At 40.0% G+C, this 20,200-nt stretch overlaps 1 protein-coding gene across 5 annotated transcripts in view; it reads right to left on the bottom strand.

Annotated features, from left to right (window-relative positions):
• The window catches only part of LOC131592148 (dual specificity protein phosphatase 16-like), a 66,904-nt gene that overhangs the window by 32,511 nt on the left and 14,193 nt on the right, over positions 1-20,200 (bottom strand). For 2 of the 5 annotated variants that reach the window (XM_058863454.1, XM_058863456.1), the window contains exon 2: positions 5,017-5,094. The gene's annotated coding sequence lies outside the window, so the exon portion shown is untranslated. Of the gene's footprint in view, positions 1-5,016; positions 5,095-14,898; positions 15,013-20,200 lie in introns of those variants that run through there. The other 3 variants (XM_058863458.1, XM_058863459.1, XM_058863457.1) reach the window with 2 other exon arrangements.

The following is a 20,200-nucleotide window of genomic DNA, read 5'->3' as shown; positions in this document are numbered from 1 at the left end:
ACAGTTGCCCTTGGGAGACTCCCAAGAGTCTCCCAAAACACGTTCAGATGGCACAAGTGCTTGTAGGAACACTCCTCAGAAAGGAGCTACCATGGGACTGTGTCCTTCAGGGATTTAGCTCACATTTGAACTTAGATTTTATAGCTGACTTGCTGCTTCCATTTGAAATGTATGTTTGTTATTTACCTTAATTGCAAGAGAAGTAATGACTTCAAACTATCGATATATTTATATTAAATGTCCTGTTATATCAACAGGTCAGTTGCATTTGGCAGTGGGAAATCCCAGGTCTGAAGATGTTTTACTCTTTAGATATATTGTACAAATCTACATTTACACAATCTTAAGCAAAATAAATTCTGCAAAAAGTACAAACTTCACCTTAACAACCCAAAATAGGAAACTGGAAGTTTATTCATGAGTTTCATGTGGCAATAGAAGAAAAACACCAGCTTCCACGCAGACAGACATTAGGTTGACAAAATGTGATTTTCCATTTGTCCTGATTTAGTGCTCTTCTGACAGAGCTGTTGAGCTTGCCCAGATAAATGGAAGCATATAGCAGTGAAATGCATATTGCTCTAAACGACAGTAAAAATATTGGAAAATATACTATACTAAGTTTTCATTAAATGTTTTAAAGAACCGAGTTGGCAGGTGTGCTCCCCCTCAAAGAGCAGTCATTATACACTAGTCTCAGGAAGGTATCAAAAGAAAACTGATTATCAAAATGACATTTTGCAAGAGGGGGAAGGAATCGTGACAGTTATGTCAATTTTTCCCCCTTCAGGAACATAGTATTCTGGAATTTTAAAAATTTCTCTTCACATGTCCTGTCACAAATTTTGGTTCTCTTTTATTCACAACAAAGGTTGCCAGATACCAAATCCACTGAACTCAATGAAAACTCTTCCACTGGCTCTAGTGGGAATTGGCTCCAGCTCCTTTGTAAGCTAGACAGTTTGTTCATGAACTAGACAGTTTGTTTTGATGGATAAATTGCTGACTTAAAGTCCAAGTCATAATGGGAAAATAAAGCAGCTGAGAAAGTACAGAAGTCTAAAACAGATGCTGTTAGAAATACTTAATCTTTAATTTGCAACTTTCAGTTTGGGTATGCTTCTTATCTTCTAAAAGCTTACTGTTTGCTGTCTCAGCCTTCACTTTCATACAACAGAAGTTTGTTTCAGAAGATTCTTGTGAAGAACTCAAACCAGTCATATCTGATGACAGGGTAAAGAGCATGTAAAGAATATATGGCAAGTGGGCTTCAGTCAAGAATGCTTTTAAATAGCCCTATTATCTTAACATACCAAGTACCTTGAAAGAATTCTGCCCATGGCTTGAAAGCAATAAATTTGACAGTAATGTCACCTCGAGTTATTCCAATTGAAGTCGTATTTTGACAGGAACATCTTAATGGTACAGGGGAGAAACAACAATTTTATGAAGTACAGGTTTTTCTTTTAATTCTGTCTGTTTCTGGAACTATCAGAGTTTGTAACTCTTCCCTGGGACCTATCTAAACAAGAAGAACTGGCAGCCTCTTGCTTACTCTGAGCATTCATCCCCTTCCTCATGACTGCTCTTATCATTCAGCTTCTATGAGGTGTTGAGACATCTGTTTAATTTCTAATGCATTTGGAAACAGATAAAATTCAAATTATTGACTGTTTCCTTTCTACTTGTGACTTAGACCACAATGGTATTATAGTGTCTCATAAAACAATGTCATATAATGCTTTGCCCCAAACAGGCCATTATGCCGCTGACCTTAAAGCCAGGAAGCCATTCTAGTCACAGGGTGCTCCATGCTGAAAGCAAGATTATGAAAAGTGATCCGTAACTGAGCCACGAGAATTCCCCACATAGTCATTCACGTACCCACTGGGAACACTGCAATGCTGCTTCCTTCTTCTAGAGAGACTGCAACACTAGCACTTTTAAACCAGAAAATTCAACATTTAACTTACTTTGAAATGAAAAAGATCTGTTCCACACTTGCCCAGTACCTTTACAGCCTTTCCTTATTGTTTAAAGAACCAAACCAAGAATCCTCCTATTCTCTTGCATACAAACAACAGTGGATTACTGAAGCTTACATGTATGTTTAATGCTGCCACAGAACTACAGGATCTCTTGCCTCAGGGATTCCTGTCCCCATCTCAAATGGCTCAGATGCAGTGAAACAAGCGAGTGCCACATTTTCGGTTATGTGGTTGGTTTTTCAGTTACAGTAACTCACATTTTGTATGCACTCCTGATTTCTACTGCTGTCACTTTGACTCCAAGCAATTCTTTTCCAACACAACAGGATGATTGTTTGAGTTCTCAGGTTTTGGCTCATACAGAATCACAGAATTATTTAGGTTGGAAAAGACCTCCAAGATCATCGAGTCCAACTGTTAAAGTAACATTGCCAAGTCCACCACTAAGCCATGTCCCTAAGCTCCACATCTACACATCTTTCAAATACTTCCTGGGATGAGAGGCAGATGTGTTAGGAATATAGTTTAAAAACTCTCAGAGCAAGAGTCTTTAATTCTACCCCAGTTAAGGAACTAGCAAGGAGCTTCTCGAAGCCTTCCTACAATCTCTGGAAGATTTCTGCCTCATATAAGAAGATAACCTTGAAGTTGAACCTTGCAGTCATAAATGCGTGGCTATGTCACTAATGCCTGCTTTGTCAGGAGCCTGCAGCAGTGCTCCCATCATGCAAAACACCAACAAAAACACTTTCCAGCACCTGAACAAGATCCTGATGTGCAGCCTTTATGAACTCAGCTGAAACACCTGAAGGAGTTGGGTTTTTAAAACCATGTATTTTTCTACTTTTTACAGGCAAACGCAGGTACATATGAGAAAAACATTACCATCCCCTAGAGTCTTTTTCATGGTTCTTAGGGTGGGCACAACTGTAAAAGAAAAATTGAAAAGCTAAATTAAAAATAAAACGTAGAGCATCCCAAGCTGCAGGATACAAGCTACTGCTGGCTGTTACAAAAGGGGTATTTGTCTCCAGTGTTACTGGGAGTGGCCAGTGGTTCAACAGCTGGTGCCAATACCATCAGCACCAGTCGCTATTACCACAGCCACACCTGATACTAGACAAACAAGCCTACATGAACTAGAGAGGAACTCCAGATCCAGGGATCACAGGGTGAATTCCTACTCCTGCGAGAACCTTCTCCCCTCTGCCAACACCTGTAACAGGTACAGCATTCCCTCACCACCCTCAAAAAGATGGAAATAAATTGTGTTCTGAATGGTTCCTTTTCCCAGTGCTATGAGAGAGTAAGTGACAGCTGAGACAGGTCCAACCCTTGTTCAAGATGTTACTCAGTAGCCAGAAACAGAGTGTCTATGGAGCACAAGGGAAATAAAATTTTTAATTGACAGTGAGGAATAGCTGTTCTTTCACATTCAGCAAGCACGCCAGTAAATTCCAGAGATCAACAACTGTGTAATAAAGTTCAAAGTCTGGGGAAAAAATCATTATCTGAATTTAGAGAAGCATATGTATTGCCTGTCATTGCGCACAACACACTGGAGTGAGATAGCAAATGCCTGTAAATTCAAAGAGCTCTGTTAACAAGGGCTCATGTCATTCCCTCAGCTCAGGGGAATGAGGGTGTCTTGGGCTTTTTGGATGATTCAAGTAAGTGTCACTATCTCATAAACACATCATTTCTTCATGCTTCCTGGCAGGGAGGTTGAAGAACAGATACTTTCCACCACCCTCTGAGCACATTCCACTTTGGTGCAAGACAGGACAGCAGCACAGAAAGTCACTTAAATAGAAACACATAGATTTTATTTTTTTTTTCTAATGTCACTCATGTACCATGTTCATAAAAAAGAAGCAGTTAAAAAAATCCTACCCTGTTTTCCTTTGCTTATCTATGGGTGCTCCCTCTTCTCCTACTTTTAACACTGTTTGATCTATATATGCAGTAAAAATGCATAGTGTTAATTTTCTTTTCCTTGTAGAAACACCAGTCACATTTTAGATCACTAAATTCTACAACCATGAGAAAGGCAAGTGTAATGCATTGAAAAAAATATAGATGAAGGTGGATTTTCTGTTCAGTACTTTTTTGTCCTTCATCCTGCTTGATTAATTACTCAACTTTGATTGCTAGTTCTAAAGAAAAGTGTTCCCACTTCATTGTGCTCACCAATCTGAAAACAGACACAGAGAGAGCCAGAAAGGAAATCAGCCTCCCACAATTATACTGCATAAAAGACTTCCAGTTAAGATATTTCAGCTCACTCTAATTCTACACCTACTGCTCATTGTCACTCTGAGACAGCTGAGCTAAGCAAGAGGAATAGGCCTTCCATTTAGATAACAGATATTTTCTGTCATACAAATAGCCATATTTGAAATAATATTATTTCAAAATAAAACCAAAAAGCACACCCAACCACCACATTTTCCTGACCTGCCCAGCATAACTCTCAAACACCTGCAATGTTCTTGCAAATATCACTTGTGCACCATCACCATCTCTAAGCAATAAACCAGATTATTGTCACTTGCTTTTACCAAGAAGCCAATCTCTTTGAAATTCCCAGTAAAACAATAAACATTTACTAAGTGTGACCACAGGGAAACCTGACTGGCAGAACATGGCCTCACAGGAAGCATTAGAACATGCTGCTGAGATATTACATCACTCTATTCAAAAGAGACTCAGACTTAATCTGGGGATTCCCTTCTCCACCCATATGAGCGAGAAGCTCTTTCCATTTCAAAATACTTTTTCACTGCAGGTTTACAGCATATAGGTCTGTGGCAACCAGAATGAAAGATTGCTTAATCCAAGCATATACTATAATACATTACGTTTTTAGGTTCCTATTGCTTGGCACACTAGACAACCAGAAAAAGTGTCAATGGATTTTTAAAAGATGATTTTCACTCTATGACCTCCAAGTCAAAGCAAGTGAAAATTCTGGAGTATGAATTTTTTATGAATGCATTAGTATTTCATGTCAAACACTGTTACTCACCTACATTTAAGTTAAAATTTATATGGGCTGAACAGGACTGAATGTGGTCCACATACAGAGGCCAGCAGAAGGAATTACCTAAACACAGGAAAATAATAATAATATTAATAATAATAAAATCCTTATTACAAGATTAAAAAGCACAAAAAAACCCAGACAAACACCCCCCAAGCCAAACCAGGAAGTGGATTTTACGCTTTCAGTGCAGACATTTGCTGTACAACTCCCCCAAACACAGGAAAACCTAGGTGAGAAGTTATTTATGAATGCTGATATTCATGTACATGGAATGGGTCCAAACCAAAAAGTTACACTACACTGACTTTCTGAAAGAAAAAAGAAGAAATGTCTCTACTATCTTTAAATTGAAATTTTAAAAAACAAAAGTTAGAGATGCTTTAAAAATCCCCAACAAACAAAAAAACAACCAGGGAGAGCCTTTCAAACTCTTTGACCTATCTCACTGCTAGACAACCAATGTATAATTCAGCATTAATAGGTGATGCATTTGTATGGAATTAAACAAATTCACAGTCACATCAGCACTAATCTAGTACTAGTATTAATGTGAAAGATTGCCACAAGTAAGTGTGAATACAGATGTATTTTGCATGGACAGAGACCAATGAAACAGGACATTCGTGTAATTAAGCATATCTCCCCACACTCTAAAAAAGCCAGCACTGGAAACTGGTAACACTAGTGTCACCAATCATTACACACAGTCATACCCATACAACTTCCACCCAAAGCACCTGCTGTTCCAACAGGAGCAAATTAAATTACAACTTTTACACAAGGAAGGAAAAATAAACACATCAGTGTCAGTTCCAAACTGTCCTCTGGGCAGCTAATCCCAAAATTCAAATCATGGCTGCCAAGAAATGACAGCTCCCCTTAATCACTGTGATACAAACCATGACAATAAATTATTGCCAAACAGTGCTTTGCTGTGAGATCCAGGAGTGGCTCTGAAGCACGGAGTAAATGATATGACAACTGAGAAGAGCCACCCCAGCAAAGGGCCAGGCATGTTATGGTCAACAGCCTGAAAACCCACAGCATCCCACAAGGAAAAGAACTACAGGGATCAGTCATCTCTCTGTCTTTAGGCAAATGGCAGCAGAAGAATATGGGGTGAGAACCCTTCAGACAGATACTGAGGTTACGACCCAGAATAGGCTTTGCTCGCTAGGCTCATCTCTTGACTGGGACCCTGTGTTTTCCCCTGGAAGGACCCAGGCTAGAGATCCTCTCTCTTCCCATCACTAGTATTTAGGCATATGTGCGCAAGAGTAGCAGGGCAGAGAGCTCAATGAGAAGATCTGTTGAAGATTAGGCTGGGTCCTTTTCCCCCCTCTGCCTGCTCCAGAGTCTCATTCCTTTCTGAGCCACAGGAAGCGGCTCTGCAGACCTCCCTTGCTCCTTCCCATAATCCAGTGGCAGAAGGCAACAGAGAACAAAAAGAAAACTCATCCTTCTTGTCATATTTGTTGCTATCCCCTTTTCTAATCTCATCCCAGAAATTAACACTAAACTAATGCTCAGCAGTGATTAGGCTCTGCCTAGAGACAGGGCACTATGATCTGAGACCACCCTGTGACAGCCCAAAGAAACAAAGTCCTGAGAAAAAAAGCATCTCCCCTTTTGTTCCTCAGTGCTTCACGTGCAGCTCCTCAAGTCCCTCTGAAAGCTGTCAGGTAGTCTTCACATCACCATACCTGCCTCTCCGTGCCATCCATGCCATGTCATGACTACTTCTGCCAGCCACACTCCTCTGATATTCTTACAAATAAACCAGCTCTCACCTCAGGACAATATATTCTGTTTTCCCCGCTTTAATAAATACATTAAATCAAGTGTTTAAAGCAGCCCCCGAGAGCCCTCATTTCACCACGGGGCATGATTAATTCTACTGAAGAGGAGATGAGAAACAAAGCATACACTTAATTTCAACACAGTTTACTGGAAGGAGGTGTCACATTTTAAGAACAGGATCCACTCATGATAGAAGACTGAGCTGCTGCAACTTCAGCCATAAATATTAAGCACATTTGGAAATTCCCTGGCAAAGCTGTTTAAGGAACAGACATTTCCTGTAATTTTCAGAAACATTTTATATTCCCCCCCTGCTCCTATTTAATCTTGGTGGTAAGGAAGGGAAGAGAGAGAGAGGATACCATATTACCATTAAGTGAAATATGAATGAGCCACCCAAGTTTAAAGTGGAAACTTCAGCTATTTATGCTTAGGAGAAAGTTTTAAAAAAAACTTTCATCATTAAGAGGTGAAGATTTTTCTGCTGACTTAAGACAAAGAAATATACATCCTTTCAATTAGGGTGAATTACAAAGGATATAAACTTGTCTTCATACTTCTGGCAAATTAGAAGTCCTCCAGGCCTTATTTAAAAACCTTTTCCTATTTTCCAGAACTAAAAATTGAAGGTTTTTTTTCCTCATTTCTTGCTCAGGGCCTTCCCTAAACTGCAGTTAAACAAACCCAACCAGTGAGGTCACACAGAGTGTTACTCCCATGGCAGAGAGTGAGGAGAATCGAGCAAGAGAGAAGTCAGGGAGAGATGGAACAGTCAAATGTGACAGCATCCCTCTAAGGACCTCACTACCTTCCTTCTTCCCAAAAGTCTAATCTTGTATGAAGTATTTGGTGTAAAATTTATTAAGTTTACATTAAGTTAGGAAATTATTTCACTTATCTATGTAATCCAAATCTGAAGAGAATCCAATCCAAAGCCACAGCATACAACACATGAATTCACAAACCAAATAAAACTGAAGGACAGTTGCCTATCTCCACAAAATGTAACAGTGTTACTTTGGCCCCGTACACCAAATGGCAAAGGTCACCAGGAATGGTGATCATGCAATTGTGACCAGTTCTCCACACCTGCCACTCTCTACCAGCAACTGTATAGTAGCTTTCAAAGGCACAAAGAAAACAAGGTAACACAATGAAAAACTTGTTGAACTAATTAATTAATCCTCAAGCTGTTGCAATTCCAGCATATCTTTGCTATTTGTATGATACGGGTGCTTTATAGCAGCATCTTTATGATGCCAAAGTTTCCATCTCCTACACAAGCTGCATGTTCTGAACTGCCTATTCTGCAGCTCAGCACAGGCAGACCAACACAAACAGTGACTTCTGTATTTTACATAGTCATATCTTTTCTGAGAAAGGGATTAAAAAGAGGAGTTCTCTAAAGAGTAGTGCTAAATAAACATCAAGCACAGCTGTTTTAATAGTCCATGCTATTTCTTTAAAAGGCTTACCATGGAAGAGGGTAAGATGGGACCTCAGAGTCTTCAGATAGTGGTAAATTTTTAAACATAAGGCACTCTGCCTAATGTGAGCCTTTGAGGGGAAGATGTCCAAATACTATGGCCCTGCAAATGAGGAGCCAAAAACTAGATTAAAAAAAGGGCAACTCTGATCTGCTTTGTGGTCACTTTATGATATAAACAGAAGGTGGATCTGAAATCATCGAACAAGTACTAGGATGGATTAAAGACAGAGGATAATGACGGTATTATTAAGGAAATTAATCAGAATAGCTTCTGGGCAAGGCAGGTATGAATTTCTTGCAGCAGACTTTTTATTAACTCTTCTCTTAAATTAAACTGAATTTCTAAAATGAGTCAATCTCCTTTAAGAACAGAGACTTGTAAACTGTTTGCATGGTGTGGTACAACGGGGGGTTAAAATGTTCTGGTCTTTCACCCATTTGAGGAAATGAGACCAGTTCTCCCGGAAGGCAATATGCACATTCAACCCCTTCACATCAGGGCATGAGAAAGTTTGTAAGGAATTTTCTTCTTTTTTTTTTTAAACTGTCAACATTAATACTTTGTTTCTTCCTGCTTGTGTTTGAAAATACAGTGCTCTACTGCACTGCATGCATGTCCTGTCAGCTGTACATGGAAATATCTAGAAGCTTAAAAAAATACCAAATAAAAGTGTTGATTAAGTCTGTTGTCAAACTCATTTTAAAAGCCCTCTGCATGCTCTAAACAAAATTAATATTGCCACCAGTGTATGCTACATAGTAATAAAAGCATGCAGAAGCATCTTCAGAAGGGAGACTGGGCCAAATAAAACATTGACATTATACATACGTAAGCTCAGTCCTACTAGTTACAGCAGTTAACTGGGTTTCTCCTTAAATGACATTTACATGGCAAGGAAGCAGAATGGACGGCGGAAAACAGCAAGTCTACAAACATGGTGCGGCCCAACTATCTTGAAGTGGGAACAGAAAAGGAAACTTTGAGAAGTATGCTGTACAGCAATGGCTCACAATTAACAGGCAGAAATAAATCAAGTTGTTATATGTTCTCAGAAATTAAACAGTTGCAGTAATCCTCCTAAGAGACCTCCCATTCTGAGCTGTGCAGAGTAGTGAGTGGTTCAGACTGTGATATGGAGTGATGGTTGAATTGCAGATGAGGCACAGAAAACAAATTAACAAACCCCTATGTAATAAATTATTTGTAAATAAAAATTCGTAAAGGTATAAATAAAATGTATATGTGTTGAAATAATATAAAATCCGAAAATGTACATAAACCCTTTCTCCAAGCCTGGCCGGGAGTTTCCTCCAAAGGCAACGGATTGCAGCTAACACCCAGATAACGAACATTAGCTCGGAAAATAGACAGGACGAGGGCCATCAGGAAAACAAAAGAACTAGCTCGGAGGAGACACCCATCTCCGGACCTGACCAACGTCCCTGCAGATCTCTGTTGGGAAACAATCAAGGTCGACAAAGACAAGCCTCAGAAAAAGTATCCGTCGCTAGACCTGAACGCCCCACCTGTCAGACCAGTGTTGGAGATGCAATCACTGGAAACAAAAGGGAAGACTCTGCCGAGATATCCATCGGCACCAATCCCGGATCACACCACTTCTGCCTTGATAACCCAAATTGAAATACATACAGAGTCTCTTTACATATGAGGAGACTCTGTCCGGACACTGGTTAGGTCTATTTTTCCAAGCCAGGAAATCCATTCACCGGACAATCAAGAACACTTGGTGAATGGAGCCTGCTTGGAATTTTAGCCTGAGGACTTAAAATCCCTATAAAACCCCAAGCCTGAGAATACTCAGACGTGGATTTGGGAACCCTACACCTCTGGTGTAGACCCTGTCCACCCAGCGCTGCGCTGACCATTTTTATTGTGGTTTTTTCTCGTTGTTGTTCTTTGCTGTTTATTAATAAATTTCTCTTTTTGATTTTATCCCAAAATTGCCTTTGCATTTATAACACCTAGATCCAGATGACTGTGACTCAAATCTCTCACCATGGTGTAAGACTACTGAGAGCTCACACTCTGTTTTCTGTATGAGAACAGAATATGTTTTCATACCTAATTTGTAGCCACAAAGGTAATTATGATGGCTTGCTAATTAAAATTGCTTTCAAATATTAATTTAATTGACAAGATGGTACCAACAGGGCCTTGGTTGGGAACAGAAGCAAGAGTCATGGTACCTCACTGAGCTACGATCCCAGTCACATGCTCTGGTGTGTCTTTCCCAAAGGATCCCAGATGTTTCTTTGAAATTTGAACCATATTATACCAGACCTGCAGCAGTGCCAAAGCCACATTTCTAACATGGTAACCACGTGGCTGAAAAGAGAAGCTACATACATCTGTACACTGGGAGAAGGAGGGCAGAGGATGACTTGTGCTCCCCAGCTGTGCCTATTGCATTACTACAAACATTACCACTGAAGTAGAATCACAGAGTCACAGAATGGTTTGGGTTGGAAGAGACCTTAAAGACATTTCACTTCAACCCTCCTGCCATGGGCAGGGACACTTTCCACTATCCCAGGTTGCTCCAAGCTCTGTCCAACCTGGCCTTGGACACTTCTAGGGATGGGGCAGCCACACTTCTTTAGGCAACCTGTGCTGGGGCCTCCCCACCCTCACAGGAAAGAACTTCTTCCTAATAACTAAACACACCCTGCCCTCTGTGAGCTTGAAGCCATTCCCCTTTGTCCTATCACTTCACACCCTTGTAACATCTCTAGTAGGTTTCCTTCAGGTGCTCCTGCCTGATTTAGAGGATGAAAAGTGACCTAACCACAAAATACAGCAATCCCTCTTAGGAGCAATTGATATAATGCGACCACCATTTTATGTAGTAGGCAAGAACCAAAAGGGACCAGGATTTTTTTTAATTTTGAAGGGAAAAAATGCACAATTCCAAACCGAGAGAGTAAATGATATTATTATTATCTCATAGTTATCTTACCCAAGGACCAGGGTCAACAAGAAATATATTATAGCAACCTCTCTTGGTTTATAACAGAAGTTTTAATAACAAAGAGAAACAGAACACAGTCCCTTAAAATACACCCATATTATCCCATTTGATGTGTGCTTAAATGCATGTGTACAAATCTATAAACAAGATGCTGCATTTCTTCAGAATCTGTAGAGGTGTCTTGCTTTACACAGTCCTTTAAAAGGCAACCAGAAAGACACTGATTGTTGTTGAAGTAATCCCAAACTTGGAGAGCTTAATATATTTCTGCAATAGCTGAAGTAATACATCAACAGAAAGGATCAACTTCAGGGCATGCAGAGCCAACTAAAATACTTGGAAAGAAGTTTATCATCTGCAAACTGCAAGATGCTTGTATTTCTTAAGTATTCAGCAATGGAAGGAGCACCAGCTCCTTGTCAACAATCATGGATACATCAATAAATAGTACTGATTATCTTTATAATGACTTACTCATTCTACATACATTCCTGCTGATACCATTGGCACATGTTCTGGCAATTTTCAGACAGACTTCCAGTCTGCATGTGACCAGCAAATAAGAATGAGTTGGGATTTAATAGCAGTCCTGAGGTTTTTACCTCCAGAAACTGATCCTGAAGGATGAAGGTATATGATGGGTGGTCCTTAATCACTTCCTTTATGTGAAAACTGAGGTCAGAGTAGAAAAAGAGCCAAGGAAGGAAGTCTGCAGCAGCCCTCAAACCACCCCCCCCTCCCCTGAACAATTCCTTTAACAGTTCAGAGGGTTAACTTGTAGTTTAAATGAAGTAGTCAGAGGTTAGGATAGAAATAAACAGCTTGCACAAGCAAGATACTGTGCTATTAAGTTTTTATAAGTGACTTAAAAATTAGGTCAGTCTAATTTGTGGCTGATACTTTGTTCTTTCACTACTATGAACTCACAATGATGTCAGTCTCATGTTCAAACATGCCACATTTAGCAGCACACAGGCTTCCTGAGAGACTCTCTCAACCTTCCTTTGTGCAAAAGGCTTCTGCCAGGTTCTTAGCTCATACTTCACTGACTCAGGCATGCCACTCCAATTTCAAGGCAATTACACTGGCTTCCTGTCAAATACTGCACAGTTTGGGTTTTGTTTTTTTTCTTCCTCTTCTATTTTTTTTATTTTCTCTAACTTTACTAACTGGAAGTTTAAGAATATGTGTCTGTATTCAGGTTCCCGTTAGGCCTCACCTTCCTCACAACATCCAGAAGATGACCACTCGCTAAAAGGTGTGGGAAACAGGTGTTTTCAACTAATTCAGCCCAATAATTTCAATAATTAAAGGGGGCCTACAAGAAAGTCAGGGAAGGGCTTTTTATAAGAGCATGTAGTGACAGGACAAGAGAGAATGGCTTCAAACCGAAAGAGAATAGGTTGATTAGATATTAAGAAGACACAGAAATTTTTTTCCCTGTGAAGGTGATGAGGCCCTGGCACAGGTTGCCCAGAGAAGCTGTGGCTGTCCCATCCCTGGAAGTGTCCAACGCCAGGTTGGACAGGGAACATTCTCCCAGACAGGCACAATCACTCTTTTGTGCAAATATTCTAAGATGAGGGCACAAAAATTCTTAGGTGAGAGTAGAGGAAAGCCCTCTAGAAATACAATGGTGGGTAAAAAAACCCCACAAACCAGGTGACTGTTTAAAAATGGCCATCTGCAAGTTTGTTCTTAGCAATCCAAATTCTCACCATTTGACTCAAGTTTGTGCCTGTCACTAAATAGGTATACTAAACATTGACTACAGTGAAGATGCACACAGTGTGTTTCCCACTGCAGAGACTTTGCCTATAAACACTAAGCTGGAGCAGAAGGGAAAGAGGAAAGAAAGTAGCTGTTTTTATGCTGCTAAAGCATTTCTCTTGGGGCTATGAGAGATAAAATGCTAGCCCAGGCTCTCCCTCATTCATGAGGCTGTGTTTCACAACTTTTACAGACATTTTTATTTGGTTTTCTTTTGTGGATTTTAAAGTATCATGTCAGTATGTTCAAACCTGTATTACATATTCATGGAACAATGCTATTGCATGAACCTTTAACATGCTTAGAAAAGCATCCCACTCTGTCTCAGGGAAAGGTACATCACCTCACAGTCATTTCCAGCATCACAGTAAATCCCAGGTACTTTATGAAAGAAAACAAACAGATGTGGGCCACAAAAACTGCATATCCAACAGATCTCTGATGTTCCTGCTGCATCTGCAAGTGCCTAAGGATACAGGAAACGCAACTCTTGCAGGGAGAGGTGATATCTTTTATGAGAGCGGTTAATATGAAGCAATAAGGAGAGGGAGGGCATGAACTCCAGAATGCATGAGCCCTTCCTCACATACACTGACATGAAGCAGAATCAAACCATGACACAGAAACAACAGCCAAGGCTTCCAAAACATCTCCACATCCAGCCTGTCCCTCTTCCCCAACAGGAAAAGAAGTCCAAAGCACATCCCGAAGCATGTAATAAATTATGCAGTGAATCATATTCCTTATGGAAAGTGTTTGGCTGAAGTCACACCACTGGAAATATGTGATAAAAGACAGAAAGAAACCTAAAAGATAGTCTCAAAGAAAGAACACTGCCCCCACCCAAATTCTTGGAGTTAATACCAAGACAAGAAAATCCTGGAGTCATCATGAAATTACTAGCTTTTTGATAGATTTTTCCCATAAACAAACTTTTCCATGAATTATAAAGTTGTTTATAGCTATTAACTGGCACTTGACCTAGCTTTATATTCACTGGTGGTTTTTTTCAAGATTTAAGTGAAGTTTGTGCTCCTGAAACCTTGCCTGTCTTCTCCAAATAACTCAGTTGAAACTGAAAAAAAATTTCTCTTTACAAACTCTTCTTGCAGCCTGTTTAAAAAAGTTTGTACTTCTGAAAAATGAAACAAATAAAAATCCACCCAAACAAACAAAAGCCCCGACAAAAATACCATAGGAAAATTACTTCCCTTTAAACTATTTTCCAGGTTACTGAAAAACTTTGGCCATTTCCAGATACAACTTAAAACATAGTGCATCAATCAAAATTCTAGAAGTTTCATCTTGCAATACAATGAGGAGACAGTAACTTAGGTCTTTTAAAGTAAAATCAATTTTCTTTTCCTGAAGTTCCAGGTTGAATTAGGTAGCAGTGACAAAGACAGCAGGTGAGATTAAGCACATTTGACAAAGATAGCAGGTGAGATTATGCACATTTACATTTACAAAGTCATGACAGAGATAGATGTAGTTGATGTGTTTGTTACCTAGGGTCATTTTGCTCATTTTTTAAACTTTATTTCAATTGCAAAGAAATGTTAGCTGGAACTGGTTTGCCCCCGGGAATGGTGTATGCAGTTAGGTTCTCCCCAGGAACACCAAGTGGCATGAAAAGATTAACCCTGGTGCTTTGAACCACAGAATAAAAGGAGACAATTTCTACAAATGAAAACCAAAAGCATTTCAGATGTGCAGACTAAGGCAAGAAAGACTTCATCCCTGACTGCAACTGCCCTCTCTGATAGGATTCTAGCACGGGTCAAAATGTGCAGGAAGAGATCTGAGTGCACGCACAGAAGCGAAGGTCACCAGGAAAGGGGGGAAGGAGAAGTGCTCCTCCCACCCTCTTCAGGCTTCTTCCTCTGCAGCCGCACCACCGGGCTCAAGTCAGAGCAGGAATGCCTGGGGCATGTGCTTCCAAAGGCAAGTAATCCACAACCTGGGAGATGGGAAAAATCAAGCACAAATACAAATAATTCTTTAGGACATCTATGTTTTAATGTACATTAGACTACCTTGGAAGAGACAAAATAAATAAAACCTCTGACTTACATCTAGAAGAAAAGGTGTCTAGGCTACCTGTGGCTACAATGCCTGTCCAGGACTAAAACATTCTTCCTAAACTTGTTCTCACCATCAGCTTAAAGCACAGTCTTGCCAAGGTTTTTCTGGCACTCTATTGAAAGCATAACCATGTAAGACCTTACTGAGAACCAGCTTTAGGTTTGGCAGGGAGACCACCTGGCATCAAAGGTATGCTTAAGGCCATATCCGTGAATTTTAGTGAAAGAGCAAGAGCCTGCAGGTTTTAGGGGTTTTTTAAAATGGTTTTGGCAGCTAAATTATTCTGATATTCCATGCATGCTTCAGTGCAGGGACAGCATGCAGAGGAGATGCTTAAATCTAAGACTCATGAGCTACCTCTGAGCCAAACCACCAGTGTGGTGCTCAAGCCAGCCTTGATAAAAACGAGGGTTCATTTGTGCAAGCTCACCTCATGGCACAGCTACAGAGCTTTCCAAACCCAAGCTAAACCTTTCCTCCATGGCAATCCACAGTGTAGGGCAGATGGACTAGGATGAGCACATCCAGCTGCACTGTCCCAGAGTGCCACATCCAGAGTGACTTGTTCAGCAGTTGCTGCCATTACACTACCAAACACTGGACAAAGCAGAGATCTCTAAGCTTGTCTTATTACTCCTGCTCAGATCCACAAAGCGTGTAAGGAATGGAAAACAAGCTTGCCACCAGCACAAACAGATTGATGCAGATAGCAGGGACTGTGTATGGAATTGAGTGAGAAGTATGCTGAAATAACTGAAGGAGAGGAAAAAAACCCTAGTGCTCCAAGAAGATGAACCCAACCACCAGATACTAATCTATAAAATGTACAGTGTTGCCCATGTGATACACGTTTGGCTTTAAACAAAGTATACACTGCTTGGATGGGAAAAGGGAAGTTGGCCACACAGAATTCCCACTCCACTTGTACAAATGGATGGTGCCTGGGCATGAAGGTCCAAAGTCCTGCTGCACAGTCTGAAGTACAGTATTGTCCCATATGCTGGACTGCCATGGATTTTTGATGTGTTTGAGATAAAATTCTAGTCAATAGTGCCTTTCATCACAGGTCTGTAGAGTCAGGTATGAGCCAGCCCCAGCGTGATGATTGCTCAGATTCTCAGCAGAGCATCCTTGTTCTTACACAGCACAACAGGGATGCTCATTACATGAGTACCTTCCTCGGGGCTGTTCACTCAATCAAGGAGTAATTATTTAACCACAATGCCATCTCCTTTGCATTCCCGTTAAAGAAAATCTTATGCAAAAAGGTAAGAGCTTGGCAACGAGTCCTTGGCCCAAACATCCTCCTGCCAGGACTCTGGTACTGCTTGCCAAGCCCTCACTGTACTTCAGAAGTTTGCAGCAGACAGACTGTGCCAAATCCAAAGAACTTTGTCATTAAAAGAAAAAACTAACAGTAGCAAGTGTTCTCCATACTTTGCTAATCTTGTCAAACTGTACCGACTATTCCAATTAATAAAAGTATTCTTAGGAAGCTTAATGACAACTTTAGAGCCAGAGCAATTCTGCTTCAGGTAGATTGGTCTGAAGAAAGCAGCAGGGAAGAAACTGTCCTTTGCTGTACCTTTAGCCACTCACAAACAAGAAAAGGACTCCCCAGGGAAACTGCCCTACTTCAGATAGCAATTTAAGTAGTACAGACCTACCCAGGAAAATCAGCTTCTCTCTCTCCCTGCCCAATGAAAATACCTTTACTACCAGCACCTCAGTTTGTAACCACAGAAAAAGCATGATCTTTCTCTGCATGAGCTACTTAAAAGCATTTGAGGTCTTTCTTCCAAAAGGAATAAACAATGTTCAGCAGCTCCAAGAACAACATCTGAAAAAAACACTCACCCTGTCCCAACTCAACAAAGATAGAGATGTGCAGTAAAATGGCTGCTCCACTACATTTGGCACCTACTGCTGCATGTAACACCTATGACTTAAAGCAGTGGCTCCCAGACAGGGCAATGAACAGATGAGGTAAGTATATTTTATGATGTCTAGCTTGAAAAAATCATAGTCATATCCAAAATTCTTTTGGTGAACAACTGACATCAAGTGGAATATTTACTGACTTCGAACTCATGTTTCTTTTTAGGGATAAATAATCACAGAAGAGCAGACTAAGAATTTAAATATGGGTGCCTTCTTTTTGTATTTTTAAGGCATGGTCAAATCCTCCTGAGGCCTTTCACAGGCCATATATACAACCACAAGGCTAAAAGCAATTCCCATGGTACTCCACCCAACCCCTGCATTTTTCAGACATTCAAATGCATTCAGGTCTATCCCTGAGAAAGCTTTTAAGGAGCAAGTTCCCTGTCTGAACCCAGTAATTAGATTACCAGCAGTTTCAGACACAGACAAAATTGCAAAATCCACCTCTAGACAACTGATGCCCCAAGCAGGAATGGTGATGCATCCACCATGGCAGAAACATTTGGAACTTCACAGAGAGAGCAGCCTGGAGGTAACAGTGCCATCAGGTTTGCTGAGATAGGCATCTTCTGATTATCTCACAATAATTAAGAAAATCTTAAAGTTAAATAATTATGAAGAAGAGCAATGCTGGGCCACCTTTTATGATTCACAGGTTTCAACTAAACCATAGAGAACAAGAGATTAAACCTCCTGGAAGGTCTGGTAATTTTGTTACCCTATTTGCATTATCATCATGATCAACTGTGATTTGATTTTATTTTTTTAATCCAGAGGAGCTCTTTTATCTGCTATAAAACTATAAATATAGCTAAACTGTTTGAGGATGACATCATCACTAAGAGAGAAATAAATCTGTGGCATCATATATGACCAGTTCAGTGAACACCCAGCATTACATATTGGTAAAATATGTCTGAAAAGACACAGTGAGATCTGAAAGTTCGATTAGAAGACTTGGCCATTTGTTGTAGCTTCGAGTTTTCTAAGAAAACCAACATCCTGAAAATAAATCTCCATTCAATACACACCATGTGCACTAAGTTCCCACAATAACACAACAACAGTGGTCAAGGGATTTGTCCTGATAGAGAGCAAGTTAACATTAAATGTTTTAGGATCCATCAGGTGTAAACCAATCACCTTGAAAGCTCATCTCATCATAGACTGGTATCTCAAAATTCAGTTCTGTTAAAACCTCTACAGCAAACCTAATCACACATTAAGAAAACCAGTACTGGTTGTAATACAGTCACAAGAGAAAAAGCAGAAAGACAGGTATTTACACCAGAAGTTACAGAACAAAAAATGTGGGTTTATTTGTTAAAGACTTACTTTGAAAATGTCATCTTGTGCATGTCAACTGTTGGCATCATCAACAGCAATGTTTTTAACAGAAGTAAATGAAAAGACAGGCAACTTGTCATTACACTTTCTCCGGGATTTTAACTACCACACATTGCAATAAAAGCAGTGACAGAAAGAAAACATGATTAACTGACAGCCAGTCTAGAAAAATGCAGCACTAGGTAATGGTTTCACCTTCAAATCAAGTCAGTGCATGTTTAAAAAAATTCCAGTACCCTCCTGAAGGAATTCAGCTACCTGCTACAGCCAACAGGCTTCCCTTTTTCAATTTTCTTCTCTTACAGCGTCTTATGTGATTGATTTCTCATCACACTTCTACATTGAAGTTAGAGTTCTCCTTTTTCTACTTCATCCTAAGATACTTAAAACCACACAGGATGAAAATGCCCACCTAGACTCATGGTCTTTTCTCCAGTAGCACAGTAGTGTTTCTGTTTGCCTTCACTATGCTGTTTACAGCTACACACTGCAGCAAATGTAATTTTTCAGATCTATTCTTTGACCAAATGCATCTTTATTTTCTTCTTAAGCAACATGAGACCTGCGTCACACTCCCTCCAAACCACTATTTGCTGAACTGTCTACAAGGACATTGGGACCAGTACCAAGACTATTTGTGCTGACTAGAACTGCCTAGGTGAAGACTTCGCCTCTGGGACCACCAAACATAGTAGTCCATGTTCTGTGACTGGCCTCCTGGGTTCTGTAATAAATCTCTTTAATACTACATGGAAGGAATACTCTAAAAAAAAAAAAAAAAAGTGTACACTGCATAAAAATAAGCTGTCTTTGGTTTTAGATGCCAAAGCAAACAAGATTAGTACTCAATGAAGAACATAGCCAAGTTATTTACCACTTCAGAGTTTTACCAAGTATTTGGTAGAACCAAGCTAAAACTGAGGATTCTAGGATATTTTCATTACAACTTGTTTTTGAATAATTTGGTCTCAAAACAGCACTATTTTGCAGGAAAAAAAAGATGCAACCTCCAATACCTTTTCTCTACTTTTGGAGTGAAACTTCTTAATCATTCCATGTCACAACAGTGATCAAAACAAGATGAAGAAACAAGTATTTTGATAGCAAGGTCTCTGTGTTCAGCTTTTCATAACAATTTTGTGGCTGCAGAGATGCCATGTCATTCCGGACAGAGGGTGTCTCAAAATGGAAACCTATCCAGAAGGAATTTAGATAATCAAGCTCCCCAAATGAAATGAACACAGCTGACACAGAAGCAGAGAGTGTACTCTCAGTAGCCCAGCTTTCCTTAGTTCCATTGGTAAAATGGCACTGAAGTCAACTGAAGCCCTCTGTACACAATGAACCGTAAGTTACCATGAAAACTTATAAGGGAAGGTCTTCTCCTAGGGGAAAATAAGAACAAACCAACTCCCAGGAGAGTCCATGAGGGAAGGAACAACAGGAAGGAGGAAGAAATCGCTACGAATCTGGCATCTTTAATTCAGAAAAACATCAGAGCTCTTGCAATTCCCACAAACTAAACAAGGAATCACACAGTTACTGTGGAAAAGGGGGAAGAGTCCAGCCAATTCTGTTTAGAGAAGGAAATAAGGGGAATACCATGCCAAGCACAAGAGGAATTTAATTTGATGGAGAACCTACATTTCAATTTAGCCATTGAACAACTGCAGGTCATGCCAAGGGAAATTTTTTGTTTCGTGTTTGTTCTTTACCTGGCAATAGGAAAATAAGCTTTTCC

The sequence above is a fragment of the Poecile atricapillus genome, chromosome W (assembly GCF_030490865.1).
Source record: "Poecile atricapillus isolate bPoeAtr1 chromosome W, bPoeAtr1.hap1, whole genome shotgun sequence".
NCBI lineage: Eukaryota > Metazoa > Chordata > Aves > Passeriformes > Paridae > Poecile > Poecile atricapillus.
Note: the sequence above shows the minus strand (reverse complement) of the source record. Positions and strands in the feature narration are given on the sequence as shown.